Source organism: Athalia rosae, chromosome 4 (assembly GCF_917208135.1).
Source record: "Athalia rosae chromosome 4, iyAthRosa1.1, whole genome shotgun sequence".
Taxonomy (NCBI): domain Eukaryota; kingdom Metazoa; phylum Arthropoda; class Insecta; order Hymenoptera; family Athaliidae; genus Athalia; species Athalia rosae.
The window spans coordinates 15665368-15685003 of NC_064029.1; the positions used below are offsets into that span (position 1 = coordinate 15665368).

Consider the following 19636-nt stretch of genomic DNA (forward strand, 5'->3'; position numbering starts at 1 on the left):
GTCGAAGGAAGCGGAAAATAAGAGTGCAGGGAAAAAACAATAAAAATCCAATTGCGGATTGATGTGAGCAGAGAATAAAAATCAAGACCGAAAGGGGTGCGATGAAATAAAATTTGGAAAAGCCGAATATCAATACCTGCAGAAATTTTTTGAGAATTTCCTCCGCGATCATTCGGAAATCTTTCGCGTAAATTTGATCTCCGGGTCGTTGCGAATTGAATAATTATACAGCACATACATTTCGCGCTGACTTGAGTCAACTTTAGCTGTAGAAATTCAACGTTATTATGTGCGGAGTGTTGAGAAATTAAACTGTCGAGTTTCAGGGAACTGAGCCGTAGGTACTTGAAGTTATGTATGTGACAGAATTTGGTTTTATTATAACGGTATATACGCGCGTATCCCAAGTATACACGGTACCTGTATATATTTGTAACGTGGAGTTTACAACACCATGAAACGCGCGAATTCACGTTGGGACCATTAGGCGAACATACAACCTACCTATACGTATTTTGCATTTGATAAAACAAACGTCCACCTGATTTTACATGCTGATGAACTTTTTTTTTTTTTTTTTGGATTTTCAAATGAGAAGAGCTGTTCGTACCATAAGTTACACGAATAGGGTGACACCCTCCGATAAAAACCAACCCTTTTGTTGAACGCGAATAAATTAGCTAAACGCAAAATTAATTATTTTTTTATTTCATCTTCTCCTACTAGAAATTCGCGGAGTGAAATTTTCATCTAGTTTTTAAGGATTAGGAAGATTTTTTGTTAATCTTCAAGAAGCTTCAGTTTTTTGTACATCGTATGAGTTTTGTTGTATTCACACTTTGGAACGAGTTTTTTTTTGCTCGCAATTTTTATAAGCCACCCTACACGAGTACGATTTATTGTGGTTGTAAAACTCGCGTTCGTATAATTTTTTTTTTTTTTTTTTACCCCTCCGGTGTCAGCGAAAATTTTTCTCTACGTTTTCAGGTCTTATGTTTTCTGCGTTTTTTTCAACCAACTTTTTGGTATGAAAAATATAAAACTTCACGGTTTTGCGCACCTGCTGTGAACGCCATCCATTGAAAAAATTGTAAAATTATACTAATGGAAAGAATATGCGTCAGTAACGAAATGACATCATTTTCTGTTTCCGATCGGTCCAGCACGATGAGAAAAAGAATTTCAAAGAAATGGATGGTTTTTTACCTGCAGATGCAGACGATGATTCGCTAGCTCGAATTCTTGGCAGCGGGAAAAATTCTTCTCACCGATTACCACTGTTTTGCGGTACACCCTGCGATCTTCTGATATCGTGAAAAAAACGACTTCGCATCCACCTGATGGACGCAATGTATAAAAATTCTGAAAACAAGAAAAAAAGAAAATTATAAAGAGATGATAGTCATCAACTAAAAGTTCACAGATCTGTGTGTCTCGGGATTGAAAACATGATATTAAAAATTATTTTGGGACCTAAGAAATGAATGAATGAATAAATCTATAAATGAGAAATAAAACTGATTGTAAATGCAACGCAGTAGCGTAATATCATCGTCCGCGACCTGTTGCACTTTCATTCGCGATATCTCGAAACTCTGTAGTAATCGGTTTAAACGTATCTTCCAATTTTACTTCGTAACTGTACATAAAATTTTCGATACTTTTTATCTTGGTTTTGGTTTTGGCTTTCAAACGATGTCAACGATCTAAATAAAAATCATCAATCAATCAATCAATCAATCGTCAATTTTTATAATCTTCATAATCTTATCGGCTTTTCTCGAGGCCGATTTTCCATCGTTACGTGAAAATTGAATAGAAGTAAGTTAGTCACCTCTTGCAGAACTACGTACGTTACAGACTGTTACAATAATTTGTATGAGGTCTGGTGAGGAAGAAAAAATGTTTCTGATAATTTGCGATAAATATTTCCTCAAGGCTGGAGGGGGCACGATGGCGAGCAAGGGGTAGTAGTCATAGGGAAAGTACCAAGCGCGCATGGCGGCTTCCCCTTTGCTCGGCATATCTCTAGGCTAGCGGAGCGGCGAGGACAGCACAACCTTGCTCCGTAGCATTCTGTCTCTATGAGTCTATGATGTCAACATACCTAACTGCGCAGTATTCGATCTGCGCATCCATGAATCACAGAACAGCTGATTGCGAGTCTGGTGTTTTCATCCGAATTACTTGGAATTTTTATACAGTTTGCCTACGCGATCATTTAGTCTATCGAATAAAAAAGCACCGGAGTGATGTTATATTCGTCGTAAAATCATAGTTAACTTAGGACAATTATGTGAACGTTTCGCGCAAATCTCTGAAGAAATTTTCGGCCACTTTCGAAGTGCCGGTAGAGGGAGAGAATTACGGTGGAAGGAGAAAAAGAATCGTCGCCGCCATATCTCTAAAAAAAAAACTACAAAACAGACTGGCATCACGGTGACGAGAGATATTCCTTGCGCTGTGATCTGACCACGAACAAATCTATTCCAATCATGAAAAACGAGATCGCCGCAAGTAGCTCTTCAAGGAGTTCAGCTAAGGAAAATCCTAAAGCTGTTCCTAGCTATAGTAAACGGAAACGCTCCGTTATAGATGAAGATAATATAGCCCCGAAGAGGCTGCGTACGGATCAAAGCACCGATAACAATGAGGAATTGAGATTTGCTAAAAGTGTTGTTGGTAGAGAAGGAACGCCTAGATTTAATAAGTTCTTAGATTTTTTAATTGAAGGAAAAGGTAAAGAATGTCTAGAAGTTCTGAAAAGGGAAGGGGTAAATTCAACGAATGTGTCCAGTATTCTAGGCAAAGCAGGGGCTGATGCCTCTGAGGCATTCGAAGACTTATATGATCTTTGGTTCGATGAAGAGGGAAATAAAACACATTACTTGAAAACTCTAGAAGAAAATGGACTAAAACTATCAAATATGTCGAGTATTTTGAGTAAAGCAGGAGCTAATGCTACGCGAGCTTTCAAAGACTTGTACGACTTGTGGTTCGACGCGAAAGGAAATAAAACGCGATATTTGAAAACACTAGAAGAAAACGGAGTCAATCTATCTAATATGTCTAGTATTTTGAACGGAGTAGGATCAAATGCTACGCGATCTTTTAAAGACTTGTATGACCTGTGGTTCGACTCGAAAGGAAATAAAACGCAATATTTGGAAACTCTAGAAAAAAATGGTGTCAATCTATCTAGGATATCTAGTATCTTGAGTGGAGCGGGAACCAACGCTGCGAAAGCTTTTAAAAACTTATACGATCTGTGGTTCGATGCGAAAGGAAATAAAACGCAATATTTAACAACTCTAGAAGAAAATGGAGTAAATCTGTCTAACATATCCAGCATTTTAAGCAGAGCAGGAGCTAATGCTACAAACGCTTTCAAAGACTTGTACGACCTGTGGTTTGACGCGGAAGGAAATAAGACGCAATATTTGAAAACTCTGGAAGAAAACGGAGTAAATTTATCTAATATATCCAGTATTCTAAGCAGAGCAGGAGCTAATGCTACAAAAGCCTTTAAAAACTTATACGATCTGTGGTTCGATGCGAAAGGAAATAAAACGCAATATTTAACAACTCTGGAAGAAAATGGAGTAAATTTATCTAATATATCTAGCATTCTAAGTGGAGCGGGAGCTAATGCTACGAACGCTTTCAAAGACTTGTATGACCTGTGGTTCGATGCAAGAGGAAATAAGACGAAATATTTGAAAACTCTCGAAAAAAATGGAGTAAATCTATCCAATATATCAAGTATTTTACACGGAGCAGGAGCCAATGCTGCAAAAGCTTTTAAAGACTTGTACAGTCTTTGGTTTGATACGAGCGGGAATAAAACACAATATTTAAAAACTCTAGAAGAAAATGGAGTAAATTTATCCAATATATCCAGCATTTTACACGGAGCAGGAGCCAATGCTACGAAAGCTTTCAAAGATTTACATGACTTTTGGTTTGATACGAAAGGAAATAAGACACAATATTTAAAAACTTTAGAAGAAAACGGCGTAAATCTGTCTAATATATCTAGTATTTTAAGTAGAGCAGGAGCTAATGCTACAAAAGCCTTTAAAGACTTGTGTAATCTTTGGTTTGATACGAGCGGAAATAAAACGAAATATTTAAAAACTCTAGAAGAAAATGAGATAGGTATAGCTGATATATCCGGTATTTTGAGCGGAGCAGGAACTAATGCTACGAAAGCTTTCGAAGATTTATATGGTTTTTGGTTCGATGAAGACGGAAGTAAAACGGAATATTTAGAAACTCTAGAAAAAGAAGGGATAAATCTAGGTAGAATATCCAGTATTTTGCATGGGGCAGGAGCCAATGTTCCCAAGGCTTTCAAAGACTTGTATAATTCTTGGTTTGATGAAAAAGGAAAAAAAACACGATATTTGAAGCATTTCGTTAAGAACAAAGGTGTGAAAAAAAGTTTTACGATGTATAATTTATCTAGTATTTTGAGTAAATCAGGAGCCAAAGCTAAAGATGCTTTTCAAAAATTGCACGATATTTGTTTTAATGACAAAGGAAAAATAACAGAACTTTTAGATGACTTTTATAAAGTAGGATTCACACCGAGTAACTTATCCTCTGCATTATGTGGAACGGGACTTTGCGCTTCTTCCGTTTTAAGAAGATTACATAGTATTTGTTTTAATGAGAAAAGAGAAATGACAAAACTTTTAGATGATTTCTATAAGGCAGGTTTTACGCCAGGTAATCTATGCAGCATGTTGAGCGGAGCGCCCGATAATCTAGAAAAGCTTCATGATTTTTGTTTCGTAGGAGAAACAAAGAAGTATTTAAATCATTTCTTGAATGAGGAAGAAGGTTTTAAGCTAAGTAGTTTAACTAAAATGTTGCACGGTGCGGGAGATAATATTTTTTCTGCCTTCAGAGATTTTCACGATATTTGTTTCGATGAGGATGGAAACAAAACTCGACTCTTAGGTGATTTCCATAATGCGGGTTTCATGCCCAGTGATTTATCTAAAATACTATCCATGGCTGGAAAAAATGCCGATCATGTTTTAAAAAACTTTCACAAAGTTTGTTTTAATAAAGAAAATTATCTAAATCACTTCTTAGCTGTGGAAAAACTTTTTACGCCGAAAGATCTAACTAGTATACTATACGGAGTAGGAATTAATATTTATCCTATTTTTGAAAGATTGCATAATCTTTGTTTCGATAAGGACGGAAAGAAAACAAAATACTTAAAAAAGCTCAGCAAAAAGGATCATCACGAGATGTGTGACATATTACGTGAACAAGTCAAAAAAGCTCCTTCTATACCCTTTTAGGTGCCACATCATTTTAACAACAGGACATTAGAGGCGTAGAGAACCAAAATGAGAAAATATAGATGATCTTACGCAATAGATCAGCACATCCCAGAACAAACTCTTCCTCTCACCGCCCTCGGTTTGAGTACTTAAAAACGAAAATTCTTGAAAAACTAGTGAACTAATTTTCTTTCAACTTACTTATATGTATGTAATATATGTATATACGTTAAGCGTTGTGAAATAAAATTTGTATTTTCTATTTTCATACAAAAAAAAAATATCTTACGTTTGTGCAAGTTATTTATTCCTTCTTTCTCTTAATTCACTTTGCTTTGCTTTTTTATTCTTCGAGTATCTATATTTTGTATCATTTGTTGTTCGGAAACACACTTTGATACATCGAGACAACCTGATAATTACTTCTCCACCAATTCGACGAACAAAAAATATCCAACTTTTTTTTTGTCCATTATTTCGAAAAATTGCATTACCTGATCTCACGTGGGTACATCGATCGACGAATGGTGCTCGACTATTATAAAGATTTACGAGTTTTTTCAGCTCTAAGTAACCCTTCGCGATATCTGGACTATAATACGAGGAGGACGTGTTTGGAAAACTTTAACATTCGATGAAGAAACGGAGAAAATCTTTGGTTCGTTTTGTAAAACCTAGTCAACGAAGTGGCAATGCGATATATGAGTGGACGTCTTTTAAGGTGGAACGTTTCGTCTGTTTAGAATTGTATATCGTCTGCCAGGGTTGAATTTCGAACCCCTCAAAAGCCCCGTTTTATATATGTGTACGGTAGAACATAGAAAACAAAGTAATTGTTTTCGGGAAACTTGATAGAGGATGAAGAGCTTCTCACGTTTTTCTCTTTACGCCTTTTGATCGCGCTAACAGATGAACAGTCTGTCACAGAAAACTGCATAATAAATTACTCGCATTTTCGTCGTATACCCTAATCGCGTTTTGTTCTTGGATATCTAATAGAAATTTTCGAAATGGGTTTATCCATTTCGAGAGACGGGAATATAATCAAATACATATATATCTGTGTATATACGTACAATGCAAAGCCACCTTTTGTTCCAAATTAACGATGCGTGCCTACAGAAGTCCAGAAGTTATTGTCCAAGAAAATTGAAGAAAACGTTTTTGAGAAATGAGAGAATAATTATTTCGCTCGCACGTAAAGATCGAAACGCGAATTTTCCACGTCCACTTCCGTCCCTTGGACGAAATAAAATTTTAACGAGGGCAAATAAACCTCACAGTTTTCTTTTTTGTTTCTAATTTTTTTCTTCTAGTAAAAATTGCACTCAGTTATCGCGAATATAAATTTCGAAGGGAAGGAAATTTTCACTACCCCCAAAGATCAACGAAGATCGCTCATCAAATTTCAAAAAAAGAAAATATTCGCAACGATTCGCGCAGCAACAGTATCGAAGAATAAGGATAGTTAAAAGAATTCATCAAAACTCACGTGTTCCGTCGAGTCCTGTGAGAAAATCGGTACTATAGATATTGAAAAACCGTAATTTAGCTCATAATCGTTTACAGGGTCGACCGCATGCCAATAGTAGCAGGGTTATCACACGACCGTGAAAAGGTGTGAATGTGAACGTGATTTTTTTTATGAACGAAATCACGCGCCAGAACTGTTTGGCATGTAAAACACATATGTACATTACATACGCGAACCTTATGTATACAGGGCTTACGCAAGCACCCCGAAGCAATTTTTTGTCCGTCTACAAGCTGACCGATTCAAACAAAAGTGAAAAGAATAAAATAACCATGTGTACGTACGTACGTACGTACGTATATATGTACAAGGTCCGTAGCCCTTAGCGGATCAAATTCATTGAAGCTCGCTCGTTCATTCATACGTTTTCCGTACATGAGAGACCGCAGCACGTTACGAAAGCCGCGTAGAGATTTGAATTAATTTTCCATTGGTACATCGAAGATTAACATAAGCTGTGATAGCGAACGACGTGATTCAAGCTTGCTTTTTGGAAATCGTGATGAAATAAATAGAAAATAGAGCGATTACCGAGGGGCTAAAAATAACGAGGGTGTAATCCGGAGAGCTTTTCAGTCAAACAGGGTTTAAAACTTCTGAACGTTGATTTTTTTTTTTTCTCAGGGTTACATCTGGTGATTGCTACGATGGTATATTTGACGAAAAATGATCGTTTTCTAGACTGCAACCTACGTTTAATCAATTATCATAAATGTACTGAAAAATTCCCGGGGTGTTGGAATCCCTTTCTTACATTCAGAGGGATTGTATAATTACTATGATTTTTCTCTTCAACTTTACATCCCCTGTGACCTGAGAGGAGAAGAAAAAAACGAGGAAAGGGAGACGTATGGAGGAATGAAAGAAAAAATAAAGAAAAGGAAAATAAAGAAAAATAGATGAAGAGAAAAAAAAAGGAGCGAGTGTAACTGACTGTACGGTATATAATGTGTCGGTACCGAGGGGGTTTGAACGGTCTTGCGCAGTGGCGTATAAATTGGGGGCGCTGTCGAGAGGGGCGCGTGGTTATCGAAGGGGTGTCAGTCGTGGCCCATCTGCCCTCTGCCAGACACGTAAGTCAGCCACATAAGTCATTTTAGTCATTTCTTCGAAACACCCGATAAACAATAACTCATAATAAACGAACAACGTAAAGGAAAAGAAAAAAAACTACGTCAAAAAAGGAATATTACCCAAAATTAAAATTGATCGAAACACACACGCATCACATAAGATCACATGTTATGTACACGTTTAGCAATGAAAAAAAAAAAAAAAAAAAAAAACTATACATACATTTTATTACACGTACATCGTGCTTCGATCGTGCCACTTCATTCCGAAATAAGATTGGGGGGGGAAGGATGAAATGAAAATGAAATTTTGAAAATAGGTTGTGTGTAATCGAATGACTAAAATTTATGTACGGTGATTGTGTGTATACTCAAATTAATTCGAAGCGAAACGAGTACACGTATACAAAAAGAATCTGATTTCATCAAAGTGATGATGGATGATATCATTCATCAATTATTATTTTTATGGTGAGAACAAAACGACCCAGAAAAAAAAAAAACACCAAAAGTTCAAAAATAATAAATAAATTGTCAACGATTCAATCAAATATTCTCTAAAAAAAAAAAAAGTGACAACTGTAGTATAAGTATGCAATTAAAATCAAAACGACACTTCGTTCGAACCACGGGGTGGCGATCGATCATAAAATTTTTTAACCCTTTTACGAAATACTTGCAATCGTTTGTTACACATATGCGATTGATTGATTCTGTATGACTTCTTTTTACTTCTGTCAAAATTAATTTTACCTAGCTATGAAAAAAATACCTTCGAGGAGCAATTAATTATCATAAATTCAATGACTAAAGTTCACTTTTTCCCCCCCCCAACTCGTGGTAAGAAATAGAAATTGAAATGAAAGAATAAAAAAAGAAGAAAATATGCAACTTTCTCACATGCGATCTATACATTATATTGTTTTACGCTTGATAACGTGTGAATAATTAATGGGGGGTCATTATATCGGAATGTCGTGGCACATGCATGTCGTATGAACAAACAAACTTTGTACGTACCAACGTACTCGGTTATTGAATACATGTAAAAAAAAAAAATTTATTTGTTTTTTTTGCTCTATTCATTTTTTCATTTCTTTTTTATCAATGCAACGGGTACACGTATCTCTTTTTGTAGGATGAACAAAAAAATAACGAAAGGAATGACCTAGATTCGAAATTAAAGAAAAAGAAATGAAAAAAATGTTGTAAATTGAAAAACTGAAAGATAAAAAAGAAATACAAAGAAAAACCAAATGCCCAGACGTATATGTATGTCTTGTCTAGATATGATAGTGTTTCCACGCAGCCACGATCATTGAGTTCGAATGGTATCGCATACGTGTGTAATAAATGAATAAAAGAGAGAGAGAGAGAGAAAAGAAGAAGAAGCTCACACAATTTACTTGTAGGGTTTCCTAATCCACACCAGACTCGTCTGCATGCGGTGACTTACTTCGTTAAAAAAAAATTCAAATACGTCAGATGAGACGTGCAGCGATATTGGCTATCGACTAAATAATTGAGAAAATTAAACGTTTGATTAATCGTCGGGGATAAATATTGAAGAGGTTCGTTATACCTTGGATATATCGTTGCGCTGGTTATTATCCGGTCAAATTGAGCGATAGTTTCGGTGTGTTCTATTTTATTTTTATTTTCCCCTCGTCGTATCGGAACTTTTTTGCGGTGCTTCTGAATCACCTTATCCGTATCGTAAAAAAAATCACGTTTTGCATGTCTCCATTCGAGCTACTTTGCACTTTGATAAATTGCACCGTACATATTCTGTCGTAAATGGTTTTGACATACCTATACACGTTACACTCTGTCATTGATTTATAAGTATCGCGTGATACGGTTTGTGTATCCACGTAAATATGTGATACACATATCTACGCATAGATACCCCATCACGTACTCGTATGAAATCATAAAAATTTCGGAAGACTTTATTAAATTCACGTATACCTACCGCGAATCACTCAATACGAGATATCATATATATCGGTGCGAGACTGTGTTTCGAATCTACGGAGTCGAAAAGAAGAAGAAAAAAAGTATTCTCGCGCGATCATTCGATTTGTCGTAAAATGAGTTGACCGTTCGCCGTCGGATTCTTCCTCCATTTTTTATGGGGTAGCGAACAAAAAAAAATTAACAGAAAAAATTGAGGGAGTGATAAAAACTTGAGAAAATTTTTCGGATTTCCAGACACGATACGTGGATGCCCGTTACTTTATACGGATATATCATAGATATATATATGTAATAGCTGTACAAATCTGGGTAGAACTGACTCGACTCTAGTCCATTGACTGAACTCACCGCGGCGAGCAACCAGGTGCAATTTGTATTGATAAACCGAGGTATCTATGTATACATGAATATATGTGTACATAGTTATATATACGTATATAGTATATGTAAACCGAATTGCAGCGGTAGCTGTGTATGGATGTATATGTACCTACGTATTCGTATGCTGTACATCGTAAATGTACCTGTAGGTACCAGCTATGTATATATATATCCAGGATATATCCTGAACAATGAGGTATATATATATATCGATATAATTCCATCCTATACTGTAACATTGCATACCTAACAACAAAACCAGCCTGAAATTTCGATATGGACGACGGAAATGATTAATTGAATCTTGTGTGTCTATCCGGAAACCGCGGGCATTCGTTATGACTGATATCGAAAATTTTCGGAAAAAAATTTGACAAATTCACACGCCACATTACTTGTTACTTCGTCGATGAATCTGTTAATCTCATGAGATCGAAACTCTGAGAAACAATTTTGGGAAGGACTGAAATTTTTACGTCAAAGATTTTTCATAGAATTCATCAGGGCGTACGTACCCGATTGCGCTCTATCAAATGAATTTTAGTAGGTAGAAAATTTACGAACTATCATTTCGGCCATTACGGTGTTAGAGGATATTATACATAGTTAAACATATGCGTTCGCGATTCGATTATTCTCTAGTAAAACCACGTACGGTGTTAAAAGTGGATTAGGAAGTTGGAGGCTGACCTATCCCAGATAACGCGTTAGGGGGTTATCCAAAATGGGTTTCTGTTCATCCCCTCGTGCGATACATGCCCGTGTATAGTCTCGCACGACATGTTACGTCCTCGTAATTTAAAACTTTGTAAAAATCGAAAATTAACTTTAAATCGAGTAAATTTATCCAATTTCTTGTTTAGTTTTTTTTGTTTTTTTTTTGTTTTTTTTCTATTCATTTCCTTTACCGTCAAATTATTGGTCATAAATCAACACATGGGTGTTGGTGTCGTTATCACAAACACGTTATATTATTATACCATTAACTTTACAAACTTAGTTGGAGGGTAGGCGAGGTAGGAAACCGGTTAGTTTCTATCGCGTGTTGGAAAAAATAAAGTGTACTTCTAACAAAGTCTTTTCCTCGTTTAGTAATTTTCTTAATTTTTATGTGCTCGGGTACGTATAGACGTACATAAGTAGGTACATGCATAAAACAAAGGCACCTGCACCAGCACACACGAGCATTGAAGAGAAAATATAACTAGAAAGAGAAAGTGAAAAAAGAGGGAGAGTAAAGAATGAAACAACAAACACTCGCTACGATAGTTAATGAGTTCCGTTTAATAAAGTAGACAGCTCTTGTGCGTGTCTCGTGTTTTTGGATGTGCGTGACAACGGTTGCTCTCTACGTTTCTATAGTCCGGAGTGTGTTTGTTGTATACATCAATAAATACATATACGTATTCGTACGTAGTATACGCGAAGGTAAAAAAAAATTAGGTGAACCGTTCGCGGCATATACAGCCCGCAGTTGACGTTACAACCCTCGGAAGCCAAGGTTACTTTCGAGCTTCCGCTTTTCGTTGTTACTTTTTTTTTTTCCTGTTTCTTATTTTTTTTTTTTTTGCGTCATTTTTGCTATCAGAATCCAAAAATTCATTTCACTAATTGCTAGCGATGTATACGTATACATAATAACTTGTACTATCTGTTTCCCCTAAGAGAGATGTACCCGTATTATATGCGTATTCTTTTTTTTTTTTTTTTATCATTATCTGAATGAAAAACAAACATTCTAAATCCCACTGTTTCAATTTCCCATTTTTTTCTTTTTTTCAGCCAAATGTAACGAACCAACACCCGAAACAAACTCCCGACGCAATTTTTTTCCTCACTTTTCTTTTCATATACTTTTTCATCGGGTGCACTACCAGGAGAGAAATAAAGCGTGTTATATTCTTTTATTTTTTTTTTGACTTCACTGCCTAACAACCAATTAGGGCAGGGTAGCTGTTTGGAATTGTTTCTTTCTCCTGTTTTTTTTTTTTTTTTTTTTTTTCGAATTCCGGGGTGAACTATATGGATTCGCGATTCGAATTGTCATCGAACAACGTATAATTGGGGATGAAATAATTCGTTCGAGGAAGCGAAATTTCGTTTTTTCCTTTTTCGTCTCAACATCATTTAAGATTTCGAATCGCCTGATTTTTCCATGTACACAGAAAATATGATGTGCCGTACGTTCTGACAAAATAAATGTCGCATATATCGTATAACCCTATCACTAGATATATGGATCTTGGCAAGTTTCTGAAGGCATTTTATTACCGTTGCACGTACGTACGTACGTACCCTGCAACCCCCGTTCGTGATACGGACCCGTATGATATTTTCATCTTTATTTCCTTCTTTTTCCGAGTTGTCGAATGTTCACCACATACTATATAGAGTGCGAATAATTCGCGTGGAGAAAATCTCAAATACATCAGACTGATCTCACGTACTATAACCCACTAACCGCATTATACGAAACGCGTTTCAACGTTCATAAAATTCCACTTCACGTCTTTCGCGATGCACGAATCGTATAATTTTTACGACGAAAAAAATCCCCCTCTCCCAAAAAAAAAAAAAAAAAAAAGAATCAAATAAACGGAACGCGTGTGTTACAACCGTTTATTACACTCGGCCGAACAGATATACCTATGTGTCGATACGTGTATTGCCAAATTTTTTTCACGCCTCCGAACGGAAGAGAATTTTTCGAATTTTTCTCGTTACGACCGCACACGCGGCACCCTTGATTTTGTCTATCGGGTTTACGTTCCGATATTTGCAGGGGGTGTCGGATCTCAAAGGCTTTTGTATGTCCTTCCGAGAGACCCCGAGGGTTGAAACACACGAATAGCTCGGGAGTTACCCAAACAGTTTGAGTTATTCAGACGATAACGTAGAACAATCCGGTAGTTCTTGTCAGTGTTCGTCACTGCGGGTTGAACTCGACCGAACGACGACCGGCATAATTCCATCACTTCATGCAACCTACATTACACGAACGTATGTGAGGTGCACAACGTTTTACGATGGAAAACAACTTTCCGACAACGAAATAAAATACTCCTGAAACTTTACTCCCCTGTATTTTGATTTTTTTTTGCAACTGAATATCGTCTATTGTAATCAGCTGGGATCGTTACTTTCCGTGGAGAATAATTAATAAAATTTATCGACGAATGGCGCGATCGTTAATTAAAGGGATGATTTTGCTTACGAGCTTAGCGGAGTGGCGTCATTAGAATGCGCATAATATATCATTGGAAATGGAGGAATTTCTGTACGGGGTGGACTCTCGGTTTGACGATTGGCATTATCAGGGGCTTTGAGTGCAGAGGAAACAGAGACGAGCCAGCCATCGGCATTAGATGGACAGAGTAACTGGGACGCGAGACTGTGGCGCGCCCATATTTGCGGCAAGAATATTTTTTGGTTCAAAAAAAAAAAATCGTCGAGTTTGTAACGAACGATCAACGGGGTTATCCAATGGTATCGACGCGAATGTATCCGACATCAAAGTTCGATGATCGTCAATAAAAAAAATATCAACTCATTGAAATCGAATCTTATATGGTAACCAATCGCGAGATCTGACAGAGATAAATTGGATTCCGGTATACCGGCGTAGATATAATCTGGTGTGGTCGTTGAAAAAAGTGGACATTTCGGATTAACAGAAACAGTTCTTGGCAAACGGCCACGGTATCACATATGCACTAACGTACTATATATATACACACCGCGTCCTTTCCGCAAATCACCGCGACACCGATAATTCCGTTACTCGCGTGCAGGTACGCAAATTATTTTCCATCATATTATACACTCCAACTGTATCCAAACGCGAAATGAATTCTAAATTTCACATACGAGCGAAAATTATTTGTACACCATAAAACGTAATCAACGACGTGAGAATCGATTGATTATGTGTATCGAATATCAAATTGAAACGTCTTTCCAAAACGATCATTTCACCGGGTATTTAAATTCGCGTATACGCGATCGCATAAGTGTACGCGAGGATTCGTCGTCGATTTTTAGAAAAATGATAAGAATTGAAAAACTGTGTAAAATTTTTCACGAAAAATTCAGGCCACGATTTCCAACGAATCCTTGCGCACTGTATACACTGTTGCACAATCGGTAATTTTCAGTGAAAATTTTCTGCAGGTAATTATCGATAAAAGAGCAAAAAAGCATGCGGTGAGATGTTATAGTATAGGTATGGGTGAAAATAGTTCGCTCGCAGGTTTTCCGCTTCGTTGAATAGTAGTTGCGTGGAGTGTTAATTTCGAAAAGCGAGTGCTGAATCTGGAAACGTTTTTTTGCCAGGCAATAAATAAATCGGAAAAATATCGCCTCGTTTTTTAACGTACACGTATCGCACGGCGATATTTTGTACAAGGTTTTAACTACGATCAATCACCATTAAAATTCCGGGGGGATACAGCTTTGGCTGGGAATGAGACGGCAGAAAATTAGCTAATAAGAAACCTAATTTCTCACTCTATAGGTCACAGGGCCGCTGTACGACGATGTACTTTCGGTTTGATGTCAAGTACCGTTATTCACCAATTTGTCAAAACACTTGATCCTCTCTTTACTTCTACGTTATTAATCTCAAGAGATTTTCAACTCGGGCGTCGAACGACGATCTTTTTTTTTTTTGCACTTCTTCTCTCCTTCTTCTAATCGTTTTTTTTTTTTTTTGTTTTTTGTATTCCCTTTCTCACTCTCCTCGTCCGCATATTTGTTCAACGCGACGTTGGGGAAGAAAAACTAAATTTATGCCCGAACAGGGCAGAGAGCGACTAAACGTGTCGAGGTTTATAACGAACTAACGCAATGGCTCAAGAAACGATGGGGCTATATAAGCGCTCGAGTGTTATTTCAGTCAATGCTTCGTTTGCCGAAAGGAGAATGAGCGATCGAGCTTTTCGAGAAATTCCTTCCTCGCCGATGCTTTCTTTGCTTTCTACGCGTTATTATTTCCTTACGGTTATAACATCATCGTCATCTACATTTTCCCCAACCCTTTTTCCCTCTCATCTTCGTCAGGTTCTCATCAATTACTTTTACTATCCTATTATTTTTTCTACGTCCTAAAAATATCCTTTTCAAATTCGCGATAGCCATAAAATGTATAAAAATCACGTTCTCCTCGTTTATTCTATTTTCATCGGGGAATGCATAAATTGAAGAATTTCCCTTTTTTTTTTTTCCAATCCTCATTAATGTGGAGCAGTAAATGACAAACTGAAAGAGATAAGAAAAAAAAAGCCAAAAAGAAAGAGAAGAAAAAAAAAAAAAACACAGAAGTGATTTCCGCAAAATGAGCGAACGTTGGTTTCCTGAAATCAAAAGGGAAGGCGGACCGGTCGAACGGGGGTAGGAAAAGGAATCGGGAGAACGGAGGGAGCTGTTCCAGGGTGGGCGACGGCGTGGGTGTGATCAATACTCCCCTATAACATTTCCCGAAGGAGCAACAAAGATAGAAATACTCAGGATTCGCGGAGGAGCAGGATTTCGGAACAGAAACGGTGTAACAGTTTCTCCATTTAAACAAAAATTCTCTTTCCTTCTTCCCCGAGTTTTTGTCTCGTTTTCGGTTTTCTTCCTTCTCCCGATTCTTCTATCCCGAGATACGCGAATCCACCGATTCTCGCGATTAAAATAAAATCAATCAAACCCCGAAAAACAATTAATACGCGAAATAATGAATGAAGGAATATCTAATTGCGTATTATAAATTTTATGAATGAAAATATCGAACGATTCCTCAATCGGTCACACTTCTTCCAACAAAAACTAAGTCAAGTGGAATGAACACCCTAACGATCGAACATAAGTAGGGGATTGGTTGTTACGATGAGATGGCGATAAAAGTGAGCAATTCTTTTTTTCCCAATTCTAAAAAATCATCACGAGAGGGAATGGAAAAAAACGTAGAGGTCTTTCTCACAATCAGCTGTAGAGTCGTAGCACAGCGGCATATATAAGGTTACACATATTTAACGAATATAGGGAAAATCGCGTGGTGCGGTGTTCGCCGGATGAATGAAAGCTGGCTAAGGTTATACCACTAGGTACATATGTACAATCTAAATTTACGTGTACGACTGAATATATAGTAAAAAGTGATACAGGCTCGTACATACCACATCAAAGGAGGTCGTTTGTTCGGAGCGCGCTTGAAAGTTTTCAAGTACGTCTGGCTAATTGATTTGCAAAACTTCAACTATGAGTGATATAGGTACGGTCTATTCGCTTTGAAATGCATAATGTGATTCGCAGTTTTTTTTTCTACTTTTTCCCATCAACGATACGATGATTCTCAAATTATGCGAGATGAAATTTCTCTACGTATCATCACCCTTTATGTATAGGATGTACGTGTTACATGCGGCGTATCCAGAAGCAATTCAATGCCGAGTAAAAAAAAAAGAAAAAAAAAGGAAATGAAAAGAAGAGAAATAGTAAATTGGGTAGTTTTGTGAGAAAGTCGTTCCATTATCTCATCCAATTAGAGCTTTTGCTACACTCTCGAGATGACAGATTGACTCGTTCAGCTGTGTACACATACCTTATCCGAACGATAATTTTTGACATTGGGACATCCGTGAAAGTTTTGAAGAAAAGAGGTAAAAATGAGAAGAACTCTTATATACATTTGGTGGACGTAACCGTATCGTATCCATTTTTTCATTTTCATTTTCTTATACATTTTTGCCCGCGTTTGTTACGCATGCGAAAAATGGCGGTTCCATTCGCGGTAAAGGGAAAAGCAATTTCATCCCCTTTTATACCGAAGGGGATGATAATAATATCACTGGATCGTTGCAATATTATTACGGTATACCCCTTACGTTATATACAAATATACCGTATCTACAACCCTTCGTCCTTGTTTGTCGAAATAAAATTTTACCCAACAATAAAATTCAAATCAATTCTTGTTTTCTCAAGTTACACGTGTAACAAGATCCTCCCCGTCACCGATCCAAAATTCAATTTTACCTTCGCGTTAAAATCGAAAAAAAAAGAGAGACAACATTTCTCTTGTGGCAAATAAACCGTGAGGTGGGTACGATTAGATTTTAAATTCTAATTATTTCCAAATAGATGATATTTACTCGCGTGAATCGATACGATATATTGGATTTCGCTTATTTCCCAGTGTCCTTTTGTACGGACGTTATTACTTTTTATCCTACGTCAAATCCAGTTCGATTCTGCTGGCACCTAATAGTGGATGAGCTCTCCACCTACTTTTTGTAACCCTTGGACGATTGCTTTTTTTTCGAGAGAAGAAAACACTTGTGATATTTTCACCGAGATGGGTCAAATCTTTAATGCCGTGTATCGCAGAAAGAAAAATGAAAAAGAGGAAACGGTATAAGGACAAATAAGAATCAATGCATCTAGATACGCGGTGGGCGTCTATAAATCGTTCGGCTGCGATTATTGTACAAACATATACATATACATGTATGTATATAAACGTGCGAATGTCGAAAGATTTGTGGAAAGTTGCCATATTTATATTATACGCCGGTTAAATTACATGGATACACACTATATACATAAAGATATGTACATACGCGATGGATACAATGTCACGTTCGAATACATGATACGTAATATAATTGTAGGCAGCCATTGCTGTGCAGCACATCGTGCTCGCGCAATAAAGATTAGAATCGGTAATTAATATGAATTATTCACGAGTATAGTTATCATATACACGCCGCTGTTGTGTACATATAAAAATATACGTACACCTGTATAAAATTCCGCTAATAGAATGAAAGCACCACATTCGAGTCCCCCTCGATGCGCTTAAAAAAAAATTTATACTCGGGTATACTTGACTGAAAAAAGTGGTGAAAAAAAAGAAATGCATCGCTTTTCTCATCTTCTGTTTCTCCTTCGTTTTTTGAGAAGAAAAAAGAAAAAAAAAAAACTTTAGAGAAAGAGTAGTTGACGAAAAAAAAAAGAAAATAGAAAAATTTGTTCGTAAAATTTATAAGCGAACCGAGTTTTGTTTCATTTATGTATACACAATTAATATGAAATTCAATTACCTTGACCCAGTAAAACCGTCTTTATAAATCAAAAGCCGGAATTTCATGAATTTAAAAAGGGTTGTGGGTGGTGTGTATACGTATTACCGCTGCAGCATGTACGTTACATAGAGATATATCTACCTATTAATATAATACATATAAAGCGAGTAAAATCGGGAAGCCTTGATTCTCAGGGGTAGGAAATACATGGTATATAGTTAAAAGTATACATATATATAGATACGTACGCCCTAAGTCCCTGAATTCGCTACTTAGCGGTGGAATTAATCTTGCAACGTGCGCAGTTCGACCCACTCGGGTCTTTCCGCTTGATATAAATAAATGGAGGGATCACTCCATGTACACGTATATGTATACCGTATATCCAAAAATTCTATACAACATACAAATTATTTGAAAAGAAAAAAGTGAGGAATTTATTTCCGGCGCGACGTGGTTATAATTTTGCTAATCGCATCAACGATAACGGGAACGACGAGCAGATTTCATTTTTTTTCTTCTCCCAGAGCATCGGAAAATTTGTTTTTCAAAGATTACCTGCCTACAGTGATAGGAATATAAGATAAAAGCGTTAACGGAAGAAAAAAATTTCGCGACTCGAGAAAATATTCGTCGGGTTAACGGAAACGGGGGCTCTGTAATGGGTATTCAAATAGCGCAATATAAATGTTAATCCAAAATACACATCCAAGGTATTGAGAATTTGAAATATTTTTAAGGTGAACGATTTATTTCAAATTTTCGGCCGAAGAGACAGAATAAAAAAGATAAACCAGGTAGCTCGTTCCGACCAATTTGATATTTTATCCCGAACGTTGAATTTCTTTTCATGCGCAAATTACCGGCGATGTAAACGCGAGAAAAGGATAAAAAGGAGGACCTAAAAAAATGCATTACATTTAAATACGTCTGTATAGCGGAGGGCTGTGCGAAACAACTTATTTCTGCAGGTTTAAGAGGGGAAAAAAGTTCTTGTAAGGGTGTCCAGTAATTACGAGCAAAGTTATGTAAGTTCATACCAAGGGATTCAAATTAAACGTAGCCGTTATACCGTACATACATATAATAGTGAGCGAGACAATGACTTTGTAAATTAAATCGTTGTAATTTTCACGAGTTAGCTTTTTTGAGAAAAAAAATTTGGAAAAAGTAAAAAAAAATTGGAGCAACGTACGGTAAAAGATACCGTGTATCTGTACAAAAGTTTCATTTTCACACGAGGAGAAGAAAAAAAAAGATGAGTTACAAAATTTCGCTACATTTTTTTCCACCACCCCGCCA

The 19636-nt window shown here is 36.7% G+C and overlaps 1 protein-coding gene and 1 long non-coding RNA gene across 4 annotated transcripts in view; one reads left to right on the forward strand and one right to left on the reverse strand.

Moving 5' to 3' along the window:
• The window catches only part of LOC105690037, a 50816-nt gene that overhangs the window by 21999 nt on the left and 9181 nt on the right, over positions 1-19636 (reverse strand). The window contains exons 1-2 of one of the 2 annotated variants that reach the window (XR_007278206.1): positions 1835-1959; positions 1207-1362 (exon numbers count right to left, since the gene is read on the reverse strand). This is a non-coding gene — a long non-coding RNA (uncharacterized LOC105690037). Of the gene's footprint in view, positions 1-1206; positions 1363-1834; positions 1960-19636 lie in introns of those variants that run through there. The other variant, XR_007278205.1, reaches the window with a different exon arrangement.
• Positions 1-19636, forward strand: part of LOC105690036 (neo-calmodulin-like) — an 82553-nt gene that overhangs the window by 16760 nt on the left and 46157 nt on the right. The window contains exon 1 of one of the 2 annotated variants that reach the window (XM_012407516.3): positions 7832-7907. The exons of the other annotated variant lie outside the window; for it this stretch is intronic. The gene's annotated coding sequence lies outside the window, so the exon portion shown is untranslated. Of the gene's footprint in view, positions 1-7831; positions 7908-19636 lie in introns of those variants that run through there. 2 annotated transcript variants of the gene reach the window in all.